This window comes from Lathyrus oleraceus, chromosome 7 (assembly GCF_024323335.1).
Source record: "Lathyrus oleraceus cultivar Zhongwan6 chromosome 7, CAAS_Psat_ZW6_1.0, whole genome shotgun sequence".
In the NCBI taxonomy this organism is placed as follows: domain Eukaryota; kingdom Viridiplantae; phylum Streptophyta; class Magnoliopsida; order Fabales; family Fabaceae; genus Lathyrus; species Lathyrus oleraceus.
Window position 1 is genome coordinate 189,687,902 of NC_066585.1, and position 22,909 is coordinate 189,710,810.

Sequence of the window (22,909 nt, forward strand, 5' to 3'; positions counted from 1 at the left end):
ACATTTATTTTCTCAAAGCGAATTATAATAAAAAAATAGAGGGAGTATTGTTAGGGGATGACAATTTAATTAAGGGTAAATTAGTAATTATGTTTATTCTTGTTAGTGGAATCAAGAAAATTAAATATATTAACTACCATTCTAATTAAACGTGAAAGTTGTATTTTCTTTGTTTATAATTATGGCCGAAGTACTATTTGATTAGGATGAACAATGTTATTATGATATAATAATTAGCGGCCGTACATGAAAGAAGGTCTTTATAGGCTATCACATGGCCAACCAAGAACATGATTTGATCAACCCTTCAAAAAAGTCAATGACTAGAAAATGGTCATTTGAATATGTTTTTATTATCATTTCCTCAAGAGAATGACATAATAAAATGAATTGTATAATTAGTGTTTCTTATGTTATGTCTTCATCAGATTCATTCATTAATATGATGACCCTTCTTATTCGTCTCATTGAACTTTACAAAAGGTAATGACAGTGAAAACTAGTTAATTGTGGATAACAGTTGGGAAGTTGAAGAGTACGCCTCGAAACTCCTTAGCGATGCCCCTTATTTCATGTAAGACCTTTCTACTAAATTCCCATAAGTCCATTAGGGTGTTTTCTCCAATTCTATCCCGACATGTTTCCTTTGGCATGTCATCTATATGGAACTTAGAAAGACCTTATTTAATAACATCATTGTCAAATAACACTCATCTGATATTGAAACTTGGCACATACTGTGATTCACATGTCATAATAGTTTAATTTTATCGTTAACAAAATATGATTACACGAAACAATATTTTCAAACATAACACTAATATCGAGATTAATCAAGCTTTATCTTAAATGACTTAATTATTATATACATCCATTAACTAACCTAATTAAGTCTAATTACACTTCATTATTTATCACCCATTTATTCTTAAGTGTTACTATTATCTAATGCTCACCTAAAAATTGATTTCTATAACGCTTCGAAAATTTATGACTTTTACATCCCTAAAACAATTTCTAATGCCTCATAAATCGATTTTTAGCTACCAAATAGCCTAATCAGTTCTAATACCTTATAAATTAATCTCCACATAACAACCACACCCTAGTATTTTCATATTTTCAACGCCTGACTAACCTCACTCATATGACTGAACCTAACAAATACATTGTTGTTGTTGAAATTCAAGTACTTGCTTTCCTATTATAGTGTATTTTCAACCTATTGTGAGATTTTCTCATTGTTTCCTCTATCACCTTAGCTTTCTTTGCATCCTTCTAGGCCACATTCAATTCTAACATAAGATTGAAATTATGAAAAGCTAGATATTGTAGAAGAAGACGATAAGGGTAACACATCAATACACTTGTATAAATATTTTCTACTTCTTTCTTTAAAAGAAACTATTAAATTAGTATTTTAGACAATATACACGCATGGCCCATTAGCTCAGTTGGTTAGAGCGTCGTGCTAATAATGCGAAGTTCTCTCGCAGGTTCGAGACCTGCATGGGCCAATGATTGTTTTATTTTTGGTTAAATCTGAAATCATTTGAGAAATATACCTAGTAGCTTAATTTCTATAATACTTTTTATTTCTCCTTGTTCAAATATATCATATAAATTACTTTACAAAAAGAAGTATATGATAGAAAAATATTCACACGCACTCGTTGTGCTGATGGTTGTCTTTGAAGGCATGCATCGCCTTGTAAAATATTTCTCATGGTTAAACCCTGGCAAATTAGGGTTTCTATTTATTTTTCCACATATAAACCGCGGCTAACCTACATAGGACTTCTAAAAATTTAACACAGTCATGATTATGCTTATAGGTATCTGAAAACTAATTCCATCATATGCATATTCTTAAATTTCATTTCCTTTTGTTGGTTTATATGGTCACAATTGATACACCATGACCGAGCAACCCTATATTTAATTCAGAAAAGATTTAAGATGAACAATTATTGCTAGCTCAAGAAAGAAGTACCTATACGAAGGATGTGATAATTTGTTATGTACACTAGGAAAATACATACTCCCTCCGACCTTATTTATCAGAAAAAAAATCTTCTAATATGTTTAGTCTTAAATATAAGTCAGTGACAAAGAAAATCTAGGCACGTTTCATTCTTTTAATAAAAAAAAATTAATCTTGCACTAGTTACTTAATACTACCTCTTTTTTTATTAGAAGTCGTTTTGACTTTTCGTTTATATTAAAAAATGTAATCATTGTTGTATGATAAAGAGAAATTATGAAATAATATAAAATTATATTTTATTAATGGTATTATAAAGATAAACTTAAAGAAAGGGAAGAAGAGAGAGTAATAAATTCTCAAGCGTATAATAAGAAAAATAATATTAATGATTTATTGGTATTGTGAAATGACTTATAATTGGGTACATTTATTTTCTCAAAGCGAATTATAATAAAAAAAATAGAGGGAGTATTGTTAGGGGATGACAATTTAATTAAGGGTAAATTAGTAATTATGTTTGTTCTTGTTAATGGAATCAAGAAAATTAAATATATTAACTACCATTCTTAATAAACGTGAAAGTTGTATTTTCTTTGTTTATATTTATGGCCGAAGTACTATTTGATTAGGATGAACAATGTTATTATGATATAATAATTAGCGGCCGTACATGAAAGAAGGTCTTTATAGGCTATCACATGGCCAACCAAGAACATGATTTGATCAACCCTTCAAAAAAGTCAATGACTAGAAAATGGTCATTTGAATATGTTTTTATTATCATTTCCTCAAGAGAATGACATAATAAAATGAATTGTATAATTAGTGTTTCTTATGTTATGTCTTCATCAGATTCATTCATTAATATGATGACCCTTCTTATTCGTCTCATTGAACTTTACAAAAGGTAATGACAGTGAAAACTAGTTAATTGTGGATAACAGTTGGGAAGTTGAAGAGTACGCCTCGAAACTCCTTAGCGATGCCCCTTATTTCATGTAAGACCTTTCTACTAAATTCACATAAGTCCATTAGGGTGTTTTCTCCAATTCTATCCCGACATGTTTCCTTTGGCATGTCATCTATATGGAACTTAGAAAGACCTTATTTGATAACATCATTGTCAAATAACACTCATCTGATATTGAAACTTGGCACATACCGTGATTCACATGTCATAATAGTTTAATTTTATCGTTAACAAAATATGATTACACGAAACAATATTTTCAAACATAACACTAATATCGAGATTAATCAAGCTTTATCTTAAATGACTTAATTATTATATACATCCATTAACTAACCTAATTAAGTCTAATTACACTTCATTATTTATCACCCATTTATTCTTAAGTGTTACTATTATTTTAATGCTCACCTAAAAATTGATTTCTATAACGCTTCGAAAATTTATGACTTTTACATCCCTAAAACAATTTCTAATGCCTCATAAATCGATTTTTAGCTACCAAATAGCCTAATCAGTTCTAATACCTTATAAATTAATCTCCACATAACAACCACACCCTAGTATTTTCATATTTTCAGCGCCTGACTAACCTCACTCATATGACTGAACCTAACAAATACATTGTTGTTGTTGAAATTCAAGTACTTGCTTTCCTATTATAGTGTATTTTCAACCTATTTTGAGATTTTCTCATTGTTTCCTCTATCACCTTAGCTTTCTTTGCATCCTTCTAGGCCACATTCAATTATAACATAAGATTGAAATTATGAAAAGTTAGATATTATAGAAGAAGACGATAAGGGTAACACATCAATACACTTGTATAAATATTTTCTACTTCTTTCTTTAAAAGAAACTATTAAATTAGTATTTTAGACAATATACACGCATGGCCCATTAGCTCAGTTGGTTAGAGCGTCGTGCAAGGTCGCAGGTTCGAGACCTGCATGGGCCAATGATTGTTTTATTTTTGGTTAAATCTGAAATCATTTGAGAAACATACCTAGTAGCTTAATTTTTATAATACTTTTTATTTCTCCTTGTTCAAATATATCATATAAATTTTGTTCAAATATATCATATAAATTACTTTACAAAAAGAAGTATATGATAGAAAAATGTTCACACACAATCGTTGTGCTGATGGTTGTCTTTGAAAGCATGCATCGCCTTGTAAAATATTTCTCATGGTTAAACCTTGGCAAATTAGGGTTTCTATTTATTTTTCCACATATAAACCGCGGCTAACCTACATAGGACTTCTACAAATTTAACACAGTCATGATTATGCTTATAGGTATCTGAAAACTAATTCCATCATATGCATATTCTTAAATTTCATTTCCTTTTGTTGGTTTATATGGTCACAATTGATACACCATGACCGAGCAACCCTATATTTAATTCAGAAAAGATTTAAGATGAACAATTATTGCTAGCTCAAGAAAGAAGTACATATACGAAGGATGTGATAATTTGTTATGTACACTAGGAAAATACATACTCCCTCCGACCTTATTTATCAGAAAAAAAATCTTCTAATATGTTTAGTCTTAAATATAAGTCAGTGACAAAGAAAATTCTAGGCACGTTTCATTCTTTTAATAAAAAAAAATTAATCTTGCACTAGTTACTTAATACTACCTCTTTTTTTTATTACAAGTTGTTTTGACTTTTTCGTTTATATTAAAAAAATGTAATCATTGTTGTATGATAAAGAGAAATTATGAAATATTATAAAATTATCTTTTATTAATGGTATTATAAAGATAAACTTAAAGAAAGGGAAGAAGAGAGAGTAATAAATTCTCAAGCGTATAATAAGAAAAATAATATTAATGATTTATTGGTATTGTGAAATGACTTATAATTTGGTACATTTATTTTCTCAAAGCGAATTATAATAAAAAAAATAGAGGGAGTATTGTTAGCGGATGACAATTTAATTAAGGGTAAATTAGTAATTATGTTTATTCTTGTTAGTGGAATCAAGAAAGTTAAATATATTAACTACCATTCTAAATAAACGTGAAAGTTGTATTTTCTTTGTTTATAATTATGGCCGAAATACTATTTGATTAGGATGAACAATGTTATTATGATATAATAATTAGCGGCCGTACATGAAAGAAGGTCTTTATAGGCTATCACATGGCCAACCAAGAACATGGTCCTTTGAATATGTTTTTATTATCATTTCCTCAAGAGAATGACATAATAAAATGAATTGTATAATTAGTGTTTCTTATCTTATGTCTTCATCAGATTCATTCATTAATATGATGACCCTTCTTATCCGTCTCATTGAACTTTACAAAAGGTAATGACAGTGACAACTAGTTAATTGTGGATAACAGTTGGGAAGTTGAATGGTACGCCTCTAAACTCCTTAGCAATGCCCCTTATTTCATGTAAGACCTTTCTACTAAATTCCCATAAGTCCATTAGGGTGTTTTCTCCAATTCTATCACGACATGTTTCCTTTGGCATGTCATCTATATGGAACTTAGAAAGACCTTATTTAATAACATCATTGTCAAATAACACTCATCTGATATTGAAACTTGACACATACCGTGATTCACATGTCATAATAGTTTAATTTTATCGTTAACAAAATATGATTACACGAAACAATATTTTCAAACATAACACTAATATCGAGATTAATCAAGCTTTATCTTAAATGACTTAATTATTATATACATCCATTAACTAACCTAATTAAGTCTAATTACACTTCATTATTTATCACCCATTTATTCTTAAGTGTTACTATTATCTAATGCTCACCTAAAAATTGATTTCTATAACGCTTCGAAAATTTATGACTTTTACATCCCTAAAACAATTTCTAATGCCTCATAAATCGATTTTTAGCTACCAAATAGCCTAATCAGTTCTAATACCTTATAAATTAATCTCCACATAACAACCACACCCTAGTATTTTCATATTTTCAACGCCTGACTAACCTCACTCATATGACTGAACCTAACAAATACATTGTTGTTGTTGAAATTCAAGTACTTGCTTTCCTATTATAGTGTATTTTAAACCTATTGTGAGATTTTCTCATTGTTTCCTCTATCACCTTAGCTTTCTTTGCATCCTTCTAGGCCACATTCAATTCTAACATAAGATTGAAATTATGAAAAGCTAGATATTGTAGAAGAAGACGATAAGGGTAACACATCAATACACTTGTATAAATATATTCTACTTCTTTCTTTAAAAGAAACTATTAAATTAGTATTTTAGACAATATACATGCATGGCCCATTAGCTCAGTTGGTTAGAGCGTCGTGCTAATATCGCGAAGGTCGCAGATTCGAGACCTGCATGGGCCAATGATTGTTTTATTTTTGGTTAAATCTGAAATCATTTGAGAAATATACCTAGTAGCTTAATTTCTATAATACTTTTTATTTCTCCTTGTTCAAATATATCATATAAATTACTTTACAAAAAGAAGTATATGATAGAAAAATATTCACACGCAATCGTTGTGCTGATGGTTGTCTTTGAAGGCATGCATCGCCTTGTAAAATATTTCTCATGGTTAAACCCTGGCAAATTAGGGTTTCTATTTATTTTTCCACATATAAACCGCGGCTAACCTACATAGGACTTCTAAAAATTTAACACAGTCATGATTATGCTTATAGGTATCTGAAAACTAATTCCATCATATGCATATTCTTAAATTTCATTTCCTTTTGTTGGTTTATATGGTCACAATTGATACACCATGACTGAGCAACCCTATATTTAATTCAGAAAAGATTTAAGATGAACAATTATTGCTAGCTCAAGAAAGAAGTACCTATACGAAGGATGTGATAATTTGTTATGTACACTAGGAAAATACATACTCCCTCCGACCTTATTTATCAGAAAAAAAATCTTCTAATATGTTTAGTCTTAAATATAAGTCAGTGACAAAGAAAATCTAGGCACGTTTCATTCTTTTAATAAAAAAAAATTAATCTTGCACTAGTTACTTAATACTACCTCTTTTTTTTATTAGAAGTCGTTTTGACTTTTTCGTTTATATTAGAAAAATGTAATCATTGTTGTATGATAAAGAGAAATTATGAAATAATATAAAATTATCTTTTATTAATGGTATTATAAAGATAAACTTAAAGAAAGGGAAGAAGAGAGAGTAATAAATTCTCAAGCGTATAATAAGAAAAATAATATTAATGATTTATTGGTATTGTGAAATGACTTATAATTGGGTACATTTATTTTCTCAAAGCGAATTATAATAAAAAAAATAGAGGGAGTATTGTTAGGGGATGACAATTTAATTAAGGGTAAATTAGTAATTATGTTTGTTCTTGTTAATGGAATCAAGAAAATTAAATATATTAACTACCATTCTTAATAAACGTGAAAGTTGTATTTTCTTTGTTTATATTTATGGCCGAAGTACTATTTGATTAGGATGAACAATGTTATTATGATATAATAATTAGCGGCCGTACATGAAAGAAGGTCTTTATAGGCTATCACATGGCCAACCAAGAACATGATTTGATCAACCCTTCAAAAAAGTCAATGACTAGAAAATGGTCATTTGAATATGTTTTTATTATCATTTCCTCAAGAGAATGACATAATAAAATGAATTGTATAATTAGTGTTTCTTATGTTATGTCTTCATCAGATTCATTCATTAATATGATGACCCTTCTTATTCGTCTCATTGAACTTTACAAAAGGTAATGACAGTGAAAACTAGTTAATTGTGGATAACAGTTGGGAAGTTGAAGAGTACGCCTCGAAACTCCTTAGCGATGCCCCTTATTTCATGTAAGACCTTTCTACTAAATTCACATAAGTCCATTAGGGTGTTTTCTCCAATTCTATCCCGACATGTTTCCTTTGGCATGTCATCTATATGGAACTTAGAAAGACCTTATTTAATAACATCATTGTCAAATAACACTCATCTGATATTGAAACTTGGCACATACTGTGATTCACATGTCATAATAGTTTAATTTTATCGTTAACAAAATATGATTACACGAAACAATATTTTCAAACATAACACTAATATCGAGATTAATCAAGCTTTATCTTAAATGACTTAATTATTATATACATCCATTAACTAACCTAATTAAGTCTAATTACACTTCATTATTTATCACCCATTTATTCTTAAGTGTTACTATTATTTTAATGCTCACCTAAAAATTGATTTCTATAACGCTTCGAAAATTTATGACTTTTACATCCCTAAAACAATTTCTAATGCCTCATAAATCGATTTTTAGCTACCAAATAGCCTAATCAGTTCTAATACCTTATAAATTAATCTCCACATAACAACCACACCCTAGTATTTTCATATTTTCAGCGCCTGACTAACCTCACTCATATGACTGAACCTAACAAATACATTGTTGTTGTTGAAATTCAAGTACTTGCTTTCCTATTATAGTGTATTTTCAACCTATTGTGAGATTTTCTCATTGTTTCCTCTATCACCTTAGCTTTCTTTGCATCCTTCTAGGCCACATTCAATTCTAACATAAGATTGAAATTATAAAAAGTTAGATATTGTAGAAGAAGACGATAAGGGTAACACATCAATACACTTGTATAAATATTTTCTACTTCTTTCTTTAAAAGAAACTATTAAATTAGTATTTTAGACAATATACACGCATGGCCCATTAGCTCAGTTGGTTAGAGCGTCGTGCTAATAACGCGAAGGTCGCAAGTTTGAGACCTGCATGGGCCAATGATTGTTTTATTTTTGGTTAAATCTGAAATCATTTGAGAAACATACCTAGTAGCTTAATTTCTATAATACTTTTTATTTCTCCTTGTTCAAATATATCATATAAATTACTTTACAAAAAGAAGTATATGATAGAAAAATGTTCACACGTAATCGTTGTGCTGATGGTTGTCTTTGAAGGCATGCATCGCCTTGTAAAATATTTCTCATGGTTAAACCCTGACAAATTAGGGTTTCTATTTATTTTTCCACATATAAACCGCGGCTAACCTACATAGGACTTCTACAAATTTAACACAGTCATGATTATGCTTATAGGTATCTGAAAACTAATTCCATCATATGCATATTCTTAAATTTTATTTCCTTTTGTTGGTTTATATGGTCACAATTGATACACCATGACCGAGCAACCCTATATTTAATTCAGAAAAGATTTAAGATGAACAATTATTGCTAGCTCAAGAAAGAAGTACCTATACGAAGGATGTGATAATTTGTTATGTACACTAGAAAAATACATACTCCCTCCGACCTTATTTATCAGAAAAAAAATCTTCTAATATGTTTAGTCTTAAATATAAGTCAGTGACAAAGAAAATTTAGGCACGTTTCATTCTTTTAATAAAAAAAAATTAATCTTGCACTAGTTACTTAATACTACCTTTTTTTTTTATTAGAAGTCGTTTTGACTTTTTCGTTTATATTAAAAATATGTAATCATTGTTGTATGATAAAGAGAAATTATGAAATATTATAAAATTATCTTTTATTAATGGTATTATAAAGATAAACTTAAAGAAAGGGAAGAAGAGAGAGTAATAAATTCTCAAGCGTATAATAAGAAAAATAATATTAATGATTTATTGGTATTGTGAAATGACTTATAATTGGGTACATTTATTTTCTCAAAGCGAATTATAATAAAAAAATAGAGGGAGTATTTTTAGGGGATGACAATTTAATTAAGGGTAAATTAGTAATTATGTTTATTCTTGTTAGTGGAATCAAGAAAATTAAATATATTAACTACCATTCTAAATAAACGTGAAAGTTGTATTTTCTTTGTTTATAATTATGGCCGAAGTACTATTTGATTAGGATGAACAATGTTATTATGATATAATAATTAGCGGCCGTACATGAAAGAAGGTTTTTATAGGCTATCACATGGCCAACCAAGAACATGATTTGATCAACCCTTCAAAAAAGTCAATGACTAGAAAATGGTCATTTGACAATGTTTTTATTATCATTTCCTCAAGAGAATGACATAATAAAATGAATTGTATAATTAGTGTTTCTTATGTTATGTCTTCATCAGATTCATTCATTAATATGATGACCCTTCTTATTCGTCTCATTGAACTTTACAAAAGGTAATGACAGTGAAAACTAGTTAATTGTGGATAACAGTTGGGAAGTTGAAGAGTACGCCTCTAAACTCCTTAGCGATGCCCCTTATTTCATGTAAGACCTTTCTACTAAATTCCCATAAGTCCATTAGGGTGTTTTCTCCAATTCTATCCCGACATGTTTCCTTTGGCATGTCATCTATATGGAACTTAGAAAGACCTTATTTAATAACATCATTGTCAAATAACACTCATCTGATATTGAAACTTGACACATACCGTGATTCACATGTCATAATAGTTTAATTTTATCGTTAACAAAATATGATTACACGAAACAATATTTTCAAACATAACACTAATATCGAGATTAATCAAGCTTTATCTTAAATGACTTAATTATTATATACATCCATTAACTAACCTAATTATGTCTAATTACACTTCATTATTTATCACCCATTTATTCTTAAGTGTTACTATTATCTAATGCTCACCTAAAAATTGATTTCTATAACGCTTCGAAAATTTATGACTTTTACATCCCTAAAACAATTTCTAATGCCTCATAAATCGATTTTTAGCTACCAAATAGCCTAATCAGTTCTAATACCTTATAAATTAATCTCCACATAACAACCACACCCTAGTATTTTCTTATTTTCAGCGCCTGACTAACCTCACTCATATGACTGAACCTAACAAATACATTGTTGTTGTTGAAATTCAAGTACTTGCTTTCCTATTATAGTGTATTTTCAACCTATTTTGAGATTTTCTCATTGTTTCCTCTATCACCTTAGCTTTCTTTGCATCCTTCTAGGCCACATTCAATTCTAACATAAGATTGAAATTATGAAAAGTTAGATACTGTAGAAGAAGACGATAAGGGTAACACATCAATACACTTGTATAAATATTTTCTACTTCTTTCTTTAAAAGAAACTATTAAATTAGTATTTTAGACAATATACACGCATGGCCCATTAGCTCAGTTGGTTAGAGCGTCGTGCTAATAACGCGAAGGTCGCAGGTTCGATTTCTCCTTGTTCAAATATATCATATAAATTACTTTACAAAAAGAAGTATATGATAGAAAAATGTTCACACGCAATCGTTGTGCTGATGGTTGTCTTTGAAGGCATGCATCGCCTTGTAAAATATTTCTCATGGTTAAACCCTGGCAAATTAGGGTTTCTATTTATTTTTCCACATATACACCGCGGCTAACCTACATAGGACTTCTACAAATTTAACACAGTCATGATTATGCTTATAGGTATCTGAAAACTAATTCCATCATATGCATATTCTTAAATTTCATTTCCTTTTGTTGGTTTATATGGTCACAATTGATACACCATGACCGAGCAACCCTATATTTAATTCAGAAAAGATTTAAGATGAACAATTATTGCTAGCTCAAGAAAGAAGTACCTATACGAAGGATGTGATAATTTGTTATGTACACTAGGAAAATACATACTCCCTCCGACCTTATTTATCAGAAAAAAAATCTTCTAATATGTTTAGTCTTAAATATAAGTCAGTGACAAAGAAAATCTAGGCACGTTTCATTCTTTTAATAAAAAAAAAATTAATCTTGCACTAGTTACTTAATACTACCTCTTTTTTTTATTAGAAGTCATTTTGACATTTTCGTTTATATTAAAAAAATGTAATCATTGTTGTATGATAAAGAGAAATTATGAAATATTATAAAATTATCTTTTATTAATGGTATTATAAAGATAAACTTAAAGAAAGGGAAGAAGAGAGAGTAATAAATTCTCAAGCGTATAATAAGAAAAATAATATTAATGATTTATTGGTATTGTGAAATGACTTATAATTGGGTACATTTATTTTCTCAAAGCCAATTATAATAAAAAAATAGAGGGAGTATTGTTAGGGGATGACAATTTAATTAAGGGTAAATTAGTAATTATGTTTATTCTTGTTAATGGAATCAAGAAAATTAAATAAATTAAGTACCATTCTTAATAAACGTGAAAGTTGTATTTTCTTTGTTTATAATTATGGCCGAAGTACTATTTGATTAGGATGAACAATGTTATTATGATATAATAATTAGCGGCCGTACATGAAAGAAGGTCTTTATAGGCTATCACATGGCCAACCAAGAACATGATTTGATCAACCCTTCAAAAAAGTCAATGACTAGAAAATGGTCATTTGAATATGTTTTTATTATCATTTCCTCAAGAGAATGACATAATAAAATGAATTGTATAATTAGTGTTTCTTATGTTATGTCTGTAAGTTGTAAATGCGCCTAAGAGGGGGGGGGGGGGGGGGGGGTGGGGGGGATTAGGTGATAAAAATTTCTTCGATCTAGTTTCCGGTTTTTGGATATTTTTGTTTAATTGCGGAAAATTAAAATGTGGAAAGTAAACGACACCGGAAATTATAGTGGTTCCCTTCACAATCCGAAGGTACATCCACTCCCCTTTCACACGAAAGAGAATTCACTATAGTTAGAATATGGTACAGCCTATTCACACAAACGGTGATGCCTACTATCTAACCTATAGACAAACAAGTGTATGAAGAACAATCCTCTTCAACACCAACCCTTGTGTCCAACAATCCTGGATCACAAGTCAAACAGAAATAATTCTATGAATGATTTTTAACAAAGATGTAGTGTTTATCAATCTTCTCTTGATTGATCTTCTCCTTAGATAAATAAGTCACTCAAAAGATAATATGCAAGTGTTCAACAAAAGAATGAGATGAAAATTTTTATTATGAACACTTTCAAAAATTATTAAAGGAAAAATATGAGAGAGTGATTTATTTGAAGTTGGTATGAAAATTCTTGGAGGTGAAAATTCATTTTGAAAATTTAATAATTTATATTTCCAAAATACCTTTTCAAAGAGGTATCAATTCCCTCATGAATATTGATGAAAAGATATAATTTTTCAAAAACATTTTTTGCTATAACGAACAGTGTTAACCGGTTAACCATATGGGTTAACCGGTTAACGCATGCAAACGTTAACAAAGAATTTGAAAAACTGGGCTGTTAACCGGTTAACCCATATGGTTAACCGGTTAACACTGTTGAAATGCAGAAAAATACTTAAAAATAAATGTGTCTTGCATTTCAAGGTGTTAATAAATGGTTATGTTAAAAGATGCAAATGCAAATCATGATTGTTGAACACTTGTATACTAATCTAAGAGTGAGTTAGATATACCTAAGAAGTGAATCAACAATCTTGCAAACGGTTGTCTTGAAAAATGAAGCTTGATCAAATGCATATGCGGATTTGAATACTTGATGCTTGAAATATCTTTGTAGCTCTTCTCTTTTTGCATTGATGCAAGTTGTCTTCATCAAAATACTTCTTGGATTGAAGCTTGCTTCTACAATCTCCCCCTTTTTGATGATGACAACCACTTTGAGATAGATGCATGAAAGTGAAGTTTTCTCTAAGTTGATTCTCCCCCTAAATTTAAGAACTCCCCCTAAATGAGAGGCATACAATAAATCTGCATAGAAAACCATTAGAGAAACAAGTCTTCTCCCCCTTTGTCATTAGCAAAAAGGAAGAGACTTATGAAAAAGGAAAAGCATACAAGTAAACATACATTGTGCGATTATCAGATGAACATTGAATCACAAAGTATGACAGAATAAAATGGATTAAAAGTTAAGTGTTTGGTAAACATAACAAGCATAAACATAGTTTAACAACAAAAACACTAGAACAACATATAACAGAAAGCATAAACAAAGAAAAAACATAGTGCTTTATTCTTCTTCCGAACCGGCCTCATCCTCCTCGCCATCCGCTTCAATACCGTCATCACCTTCATCATCTTCTACGGGAAGGTTGCGGGAACTCAACACTAGGTTCCGAAGACTCTTGATAGCACGGGTGGTTTCACGGTGGTGGCTCATCATGGTAGTATAGAGAAACTCATTGGTAATGCCACCTTCCGGAATAGGGAAGTTTGAAGAGGAGGACCCATCATCATATTTGTAGGAGCCGTCGTTGCTTTGAATAATTCCAGTATTTTTCATGATGGTAACGCCGTTGATTTCATTGGCGGTAGTGGTCATAGACAAAAATGGTTCTCTCCCGATTTCCATATCTGTGAGTTCCAAAATCCTTGAGATAAGGCGACCGTATGGCAACCTTGTTTTGAGAGAAAGTTGCTGTTGCAGATGATACATCATAGTGGGCAGCCAATTAACTCGGATTTTGTTCTTCACTGCAAACAGAACTTGCATTTCCAAATCATTGATTTGAGACAGGTTGGAATCCTTGGGTAGCAGGACATGGCAGATAACATAGTGCAGCATACGATCGTCAACCGACAGATTCTTAGCATAGCAGAGTATGCGAGAAGTGCGCTGTCCCGACATAACAACCTCCCTGGGAAATCTGCAGATAGAGTAGTAGTATTCCATCTTATCATACTGAGCCCATTTTCCTTCCTCATGATTAACACCTTTCCGAAGGAAAAAACCAGAATATGGAATCTTAAGAGACGCAGCCAACGTCCTAAGGTCTGTAACAATTTCAGAGTCTCTTACAGTTGCAGACAGCATGTGTTGTTCATCATCATTCAGATTTAAAGTAAAATGATTCAGAAAAGATTTTACCAAATCAGTGTAAATTTTCCCATTATCAGTGATGAACGCATGCAATCCTTGGTATCTCAACAACTCAGGGAAAGAGAAAGTAGTGAAGGATTTGAGATTCACATACTTACCCTTAAGCAGATGTCTAACCCGGACTTTGAAATTCATCCTCCTTTTCTTGGCGGTTTCCATTTTCAACTCTTCCTCTTCACTGCTAGATGATGATACAGGAGCCTTTCCCATTCTTGGTGGAGCCATGAAGAAGATGAAGATTCTAGGGTTTAGAGATGGATTTTTGGAAAAAGGGTTTGAGAGTTATGAAAGTTGAATGTAGAGAGATGAAGGGTTTATGGAGAGTAATGAAGGAGGAGAGAGTTATGAGGAGTAGGTGAAAGAGTAAAGCACATGCAATGAACATAAACACACGTAATAAAAATAAAACAATTCATTTAAAAATTCTGTATTTAAAAAACGAAAAACAGAGTTGCTGTTGGAAGGTGTTAACCGGTTAACCTATACCGTTAACCGGTTAACGGACTGAAAATTTTCAAAAATAAAAGAGTGTTAACCGGTTAACCTATACCGTTAACCGGTTAACGGACTGAAATTTTTCAACAAATAAAAGAAAAACAGCAGCTCCGTTTTAAAGAACCGGGAAAAGATTTTTAAAAGATTTTTACACACAGTATTAGCACTTATCAATACGCAATTTTCGATATAAAAATATTTTAAAACGGATAATATTTGGACATGCGAAAGTAAGAAAAACGGAAAACGGCGAAAAAGAAGTGCTAGCATGCATAACATAAAAACTGAAAGTAAACACATTTTTAGCAACTATACCACATAACAAGTAATTTGAAGACAAGGTTAGATGTCACCTTCATTGAGAATCCCAAGTTCTCGCCGAATCTTGAAGAATTGCTCTTTAGCCAATGGTTTTGTGAATATGTCAGCGAGTTGATTATGTGTATCCACGAACGTAACATCTACATCTCCGTTAAGCACGTGATCTCGGAGGAAATGATGTCGGATATCTATGTGCTTCGTCCTTGAATGCATGACCGGGTTCTTTGTGATGTTGATGGCACTTGTGTTATCGCATCGAAGAGGAATGCAGCCGAGGTCTATACCAAAATCCAGAAGTTGTTGCTTGAGCCATAAAATTTGTGCACAACAACTGCCTGCTGCAATGTACTCTGCTTCGGCCGTGCTAAGTGCGACACATGCTTGCTTCTTGCATGCCCACGACACTAGTGCATTCCCGAGAATGTGACAGGTACCACTTGTGCTTTTTCTGTCGGTCTTACAGCCTGCATAGTCAGCATCAGAATAGCCAATCAAGGAGCATATACTACCTTTTGGATACCATAGTCCGACGTTCGTTGTTCCTTTGAGATATTTCATAATCCTCTTCACGGCGGTGAGATGCGATTCCTTCGGGTTTGCTTGAAAGCGTGCACACAAACATACACTAAACATAATGTCAGGACGGCTTGCCGTCAAATATAGTAATGAACCAATCATACCTCGATATTTTGTAATATCTATTGACATTCCGGATTCATCTTGATCAACGTACGTTTCGGATCCCATAGGAGTGGACATCACTTTGCAACTATCCATATCAAATCTTTTCAATAATTCCTTGCAATACTTGGATTGGTTGATGAAGATGCCATCCTTGGTTTGCTTGATTTGTAGTCCAAGAAAATAGTTCAATTTTCCCATCATGGACATCTCGAATTCTCCTTGCATCATGGTTGAGAACTCTTCGCAAAGATCTTTATTTGTTGAACCGAAGATGATGTCGTCGACATAGACTTGAGCCAATAAGGTGTTACCCTTGATCTTCTTTATGAATAAAGTCTTGTCAACCTTTCCTTTTACAAATCCCTTTTCACATAGAAAGTTGCTGAGGCGGTCATACCACGCTCTTGGTGCTTGCTTTAAACCATATAGTGCTTTCTTCAACTTGTAAACATGTGAAGGGTTCTTGAAGTCTTCAAAACCCGGAGGTTGTTTGACGTAGACTTCTTCATTGATATAGCCATTTAGGAAAGCGCTTTTGACATCCATCTGAAACAATTGAAAGTTCATAGAACAAGCAAAAGCAAGTAATAATCGAATTGCTTCTAACCTTGCTACCGGAGCGAACGTCTCATCAAAATCAATTCCTTCCTGTTGGTTGTATCCTTGTGCGACCAATCTTGCTTTGTTACGAACTATGATCCCATTCTCATCAAGTTTGTTCTTGAAAACCCATCTTGTTCCAATGATGTGCTTGTTGTCCGGTCTTGGTACAAGACTCCAAACTTGATTTCTTTCGAATTGGTTGAGTTCTTCTTGCATTGCTACTATCCATTGATCGTCGCCTAAGGCTTCATCGACTTTGGTTGGTTCTATTTGAGACACAAAAGCCATGTTAAGACAATCATCTTTGAGATTTAGTCGTGTTGCAACGCCTTGGCTAATATCACCAATAACTTTATCAATGGGGTGATCTCTATGAGTCTTCCATTCTTTCGGTAGATCATGATGTTCTTCAATGGTTGGTGAGCCATCTCCTTGTGGAATGGATTGAACATTTGAAAGTTCCTTTTGTGATACATCTATTATATCATCATTGTCATCAACAACAAGGTTATCCTCTTTCGAGGGGTTAGTTTCATCAAAACATACATGCGTTGATTCTTCAATAGTAAGAGTTCTTTTATTGAAAATTCTAAAAGCCTTACTAGAAAGGGAGTAGCCAAGGAAGATACCTTCGTCGGATTTCTCATCAAACTTACCAAGATTGTCCTTTCCATTGTTGAGGACAAAACATTTGCACCCAAAGATGTGAAAGAAGGATATATTAGGTTTCCTTCCTTTGAAAAGCTCATACGGAGTCTTTTTGAGAATCGGCCGAATGTTGACACGGTTGCTAACAAAGCATGCTGTGCTAACTGCGTCCGCCCAAAAATATTTAGGAAGGTTGGAGTCACTGAGCATCGTTCTTGCGAGTTCCACCAAGGATCTATTCTTTCTCTCTACGACACCGTTTTGTTGTGGTGTTCGTGGTGCGGAGAAGTTGTGAGAAATTCCGTGCTTTTCGCAAAAAATTTCAAAGAATGTGTTTTGAAATTCTCCCCCGTGGTCACTTCTAATGGAGATTATTGAAAGAGACTTCTCATTCTGAATTTGTTTTGCATATTTTTTGAACGCCTTGAAAGCATCGCTTTTCTGCACAAGAAACAAAGTCCACGTATATCTAGAGAAATCATCAACAATTACCAAACCGTAAACATTACCTCCGAAACTTTTCGTTCTTGATGGACCGAAGAGATCCATGTGCAAGAGTTGAAGTGGCCTCGACGAAGACACAACATTCTTGGATTTGAAAGTCGTCTTGGTTTGCTTTCCCTTTTGGCATGCGTCACACAACTTATCCTTGATGAACTTAATCTTTGGAAGACCAACGACAAGATCATGCTTTATTAATTTGTTCATGTGCTCCATGTGTATATGAGCGAATCTTTTATGCCATAGCCAAGCCTCGTTGTTGTTCGACATTAGGCATTTTACCTTCAAGGAAGAATCATCAAAAGAAGTCATAAAAATATTATTAACCCTTTTACCTTTTAGCAAGATGTCATGGGTGACTTCATGCTCTATCACACATTCATCTTTTGTGAAATTGATTCGGAACCCTTTGTCACACAATTGACTTATACTTAGTAAATTGTGCTTTAGGCCTTCAACATAAAGGACATCTTCGATGATGGTACCAGGAGGTGCTCCAATGGTTCCTACTCCAAGGATCTTCCCTTTGGTGTCATCACCGTATGTAACATATCCTTTGGCCTTTAAAGATAGATGTGAAAATTTGTCGATATCGCCCGTCATATGCTTTGAACAACCGCTATCAAGATACCATTGATTAGAGGTTGTCTTCAAGCATACCTACAAAACAAAATCAAGTTTTGTTAGGTACCCAAATTGCTTTGGGTCCTTGGTAGTTAGTACCCTTTTTAACCCACACATAATGCCCTGTTGGAACGCTAAAGTTTCGCACATAACAAGCATTAGGTGTGTGTCCTTTGATTCCACAATAAAAGCAAGTAGGTTGAAAATTACTTCTATATCTAGGAACATAATTCTTCTTCTTAGCAATCATTTTCTTTTTATGACTTTGATGCATAATTTTAGAATTGTTTACTTTATCTTTTGCAACTTGTTCACTTGCTTTAACAAAAATGGTCTTATTTGTGCTTGGTTTAGAAAACTTAGAATATCCTAATCCACTTTTGTCATTAGAATACCTTTGGTGTTTAAGAATTTCTTCCAACCCAATTTGACCTTTTTCATATCTTTCTAAAACTATTTTAAGTTGAACAATTTGAAAAGATAAAGATTCACAATTCTTACATACAAGACTTTGTTTTTCATCCATCAATTTTTGTTTTCCACTTTCAATATATTTTTCCAAAGCAATATTTTTTTCTTCTAAGGATGAAATTTGTTTCTTTTGGGATGAAATACTTTTATACAATGTCTTGCATTCTTTTAAGAGTTCATTTATAACATCTTGTGCGTCATTGTCATAAACTGAAAATTTGCTACTAACCTCATCGATTTCTTCATCGGAGTGATGTGAAGCCATAAGAGCCATGTTTGCACATTCATCGCTTTCCGATTCCGAAGATGAACTGATCTCATTATCGTCCCAAGCGACGTAAGCCTTTTTGTTTTTGAATTCCTTCTTGCCTTTGAATCCTCCTTTCTTTGCAAGTTTTGGGCAGTCCGGCTTTATGTGACCTTGTTGTCCACATTCATAACACGTAACGTCTTGCATTGATGTGGATGCTTCCTTTTTCCTGAAATGGTTATTCTTTTTAGGATAAGAGGAATTTTTATTTTTATTAAAAAACTTACCAAGCTTCTTTACAAGAAGCATAAAGTTCTCATCTTCGGATGTCTCATCATCTTTGTCTCTTTTTGAATCAACCTTCAGGGCAATTCCCTTGGACTTCTTTTCTTGACTTTCGTGCTTCTCGAGCCTTCCAAGTTCCAATTCGTGTTCTTGAAGTTTTCCAAATAGAGACGCGGATGTCATCGTTGAGAGACTCTTCTTTTCCGAAATAGCGGTCACTTTCGGTTGCCATTCTCTTGTCAAAGATCTTAGGACTTTCAGGTTGAGATCATCATTAGTGAAAGTTTTACCCAGAGCGATCAAGTGATTTGTTAGATGGACGAATCTCTTTTGTAAGGCAACTATAGATTCACCGGGCTGCATGCGGAACATCTCATATTCTTGACTTAGGGTGTTTAGCCTCGATCTCTTCACTTCGGTGGTTCCTTCATGTGTTTCAACCAAGGTGTCCCAAATTTCCTTTGCCGATTTACATTGAGATATACGGAAGAACTCGTCCATACTAAGAGCGCTTTGGAGTATGTTGATTGCCTTTTTCTCATTCAGAATCTTTTTCCTATCATCTTCGTCATAAGTGTTTTTCAACTTTGCGGTACCAACTCCATTCACCACATTCACCGGATTGTGTGGACCTTCTTCAACTGCTTCCCATATACCTTCTCCTTGGGCCTCAAGATGTGCCTTCATTCTTATTTTCCAGAAATCGAAATATTCTCCGGAGAAGAGTGGGGGCTTGTTGCTACTTCCACCGTCTTTGAAAACCGGATTTATGCTTGCGGAAGCCATGCTGGATCTCTAGGAACAAGTTACCTATAACTTGCTCTGATGCCAAATGTAAGTTGTAAATGCGCCTAAGAGGGCGGGTGAATTAGGTGATAAAAATTTCTTCGATCTAGTTTCCGGTTTTTGGATATTTTTGTTTAAGTGCGGAAAATTAAAATGTGGAAAGTAAACGACACCGGAAATTATAGTGGTTCCCTTCACAATCCGAAGGTACATCCACTCCCCTTTCACACGAAAGAGAATTCACTATAGTTAGAATATGGTACAGCCTATTCACACAAACGGTGATGCCTACTATCTAACCTATAGACAAACAAGTGTATGAAGAACAATCCTCTTCAACACCAACCCTTGTGTCCAACAATCCTGGATCACAAGTCAAACAGAAATAATTCTATGAATGATTTTTAACAAAGATGTAGTGTTTATCAATCTTCTCTTGATTGATCTTCTCCTTAGATAAATAAGTCACTCAAAAGATAATATGCAAGTGTTCAACAAAAGAATGAGATGAAAATTTTTATTATGAACACTTTCAAAAATTATTAAAGGAAAAATATGAGAGAGTGATTTATTTGAAGTTGGTATGAAAATTCTTGGAGGTGAAAATTCATTTTGAAAATTTAATAATTTATATTGCCAAAATACCTTTTCAAAGAGGTATCAATTCCCTCATGAATATTGATGAAAAGATATAATTTTTCAAAAACATTTTTTGCTATAACGAACAGTGTTAACCATATGGGTTAACCGGTTAACGCATGCAAACGTTAACAAAGAATTTGAAAAACTGGGCTGTTAACCGGTTAACCCATATGGTTAACCGGTTAACACTGTTGAAATGCAGAAAAATACTTAAAAATAAATGTGTCTTGCATTTCAAGGTGTTAACAAATGGTTATGTTAAAAGATGCAAATGCAAATCATGATTGTTGAACACTTGTATACTAATCTAAGAGTGAGTTAGATATACCTAAGAAGTGAATCAACAATCTTGCAAACGGTTGTCTTGAAAAATGAAGCTTGATCAAATGCATATGCGGCTTTGAATACTTGATGCTTGAAATATCTTTGTAGCTCTTCTCTTTTTGCATTGATGCAAGTTGTCTTCATCAAAATACTTCTTGGATTGAAGCTTGCTTCTACAATGTCTTCATCAGATTCATTCATTAATATGATGACCCTTCTTATTCGTCTCATTGAACTTTACAAAAGGTAATGACAGTGAAAACTAGTTAATTATGGATAACAGTTGGGAAGTTGAAGAGTACGCCTCTAAACTCCTTAGCGATGCCCCTTATTTCATGTAAGACCTTTCTACTAAATTCCCATAAGTCCATTAGGGTAGTTTCTCCAATTCTATCTCGACATGTTTCCTTTGGCATGTCATCTATATGGAACTTAGAAAGACCTTATTTAATAACATCATTGTCAAATAACACTCATCTGATATTGAAACTTGACACATACCGTGATTCACATTTCATAATAGTTTAATTTTATCGTTAACAAAATATGATTACACGAAACAATATTTTCAAACATAACGCTAATATCGAGATTAATCAAGCTTTATCTTAAATGAATTAATTATTATATACATCCATTAACTAACCTAATTAAGTCTAATTACACTTCATTATTTATCACCCATTTATTCTTAAGTGTTACTATTATCTCATGCTCGCCTAAAAATAAATGTCTTACAACCTAAAAATTGATTTCTATAACACTTCGAAAATTTATGACTTTTACATCCCTAAAACAATATCTAATGCCTCATAAATCGATTTTTAGCTACCAAATAGCCTAATCAGTTCTAATACCTTATAAATTAATCTCCACATAACAACCACACCCTAGTATTTTCATATTTTCAGCGCCTGACTAACCTCACTCATATGACTGAACCTAACAAATACATTGTTGTTGTTGAAATTCAAGTACTTGCTTTCCTATTATAGTGTATTTTCAACCTATTGTGACATTTTCTCATTGTTTCCTCTATCACCTTAGCTTTCTTTGCATCCTTCTAGGCCACATTCAATTCTAACATAAGATTGAAATTATGAAAAGTTAGATATTGTAGAAGAAGACGATAAGGGTAACACATCAATACACTTGTATAAATATTTTCTACTTCTTTCTTTAAAAGAAACTATTAAATTAGTATTTTAGACAATATACATGCATGGCCCATTAGCTCAGTTGGTTAGAGCGTCGTGCTAATAACGCGAAGGTCGCAGGTTCGAGACCTGCATGGGCCAATGATTGTTTTATTTTTGGTTAAATCTGAAATCATTTGAGAAACATACCTAGTAGCTTAATTTCTATAATACTTTTTATTTCTCCTTGTTCAAATATATCATATAAATTACTTTACAAAAAGAAGTATATGATAGAAAAATGTTCACACGCAATCGTTGTGCTGATGGTTGTCTTTGAAGGCATGCATCGCCTTGTAAAATATTTCTCATGGTTAAACCCTGGCAAATTAGGGTTTCTATTTATTTT

At 32.5% G+C, this 22,909-nt stretch overlaps 4 non-coding genes across 4 annotated transcripts; all 4 read left to right on the forward strand.

The window, feature by feature from the left end:
* Positions 1 to 1,439: 1,439 nt before the first annotated feature.
* Positions 1,440 to 1,517, forward strand: TRNAI-AAU (transfer RNA isoleucine (anticodon AAU)). The gene has a single exon. It is a non-coding gene; the product is annotated as a tRNA-Ile (tRNA).
* A 4,719-nt stretch (positions 1,518 to 6,236) lies between these two features.
* On the forward strand, positions 6,237 to 6,310 carry TRNAI-AAU (transfer RNA isoleucine (anticodon AAU)). Its single transcript has one exon. It is a non-coding gene; the product is annotated as a tRNA-Ile (tRNA).
* A 2,337-nt stretch (positions 6,311 to 8,647) lies between these two features.
* On the forward strand, positions 8,648 to 8,721 carry TRNAI-AAU (transfer RNA isoleucine (anticodon AAU)). The gene has a single exon. It is a non-coding gene; the product is annotated as a tRNA-Ile (tRNA).
* A 13,867-nt stretch (positions 8,722 to 22,588) lies between these two features.
* Positions 22,589 to 22,662, forward strand: TRNAI-AAU (transfer RNA isoleucine (anticodon AAU)). Its single transcript has one exon. It is a non-coding gene; the product is annotated as a tRNA-Ile (tRNA).
* Positions 22,663 to 22,909: the final 247 nt, after the last annotated feature.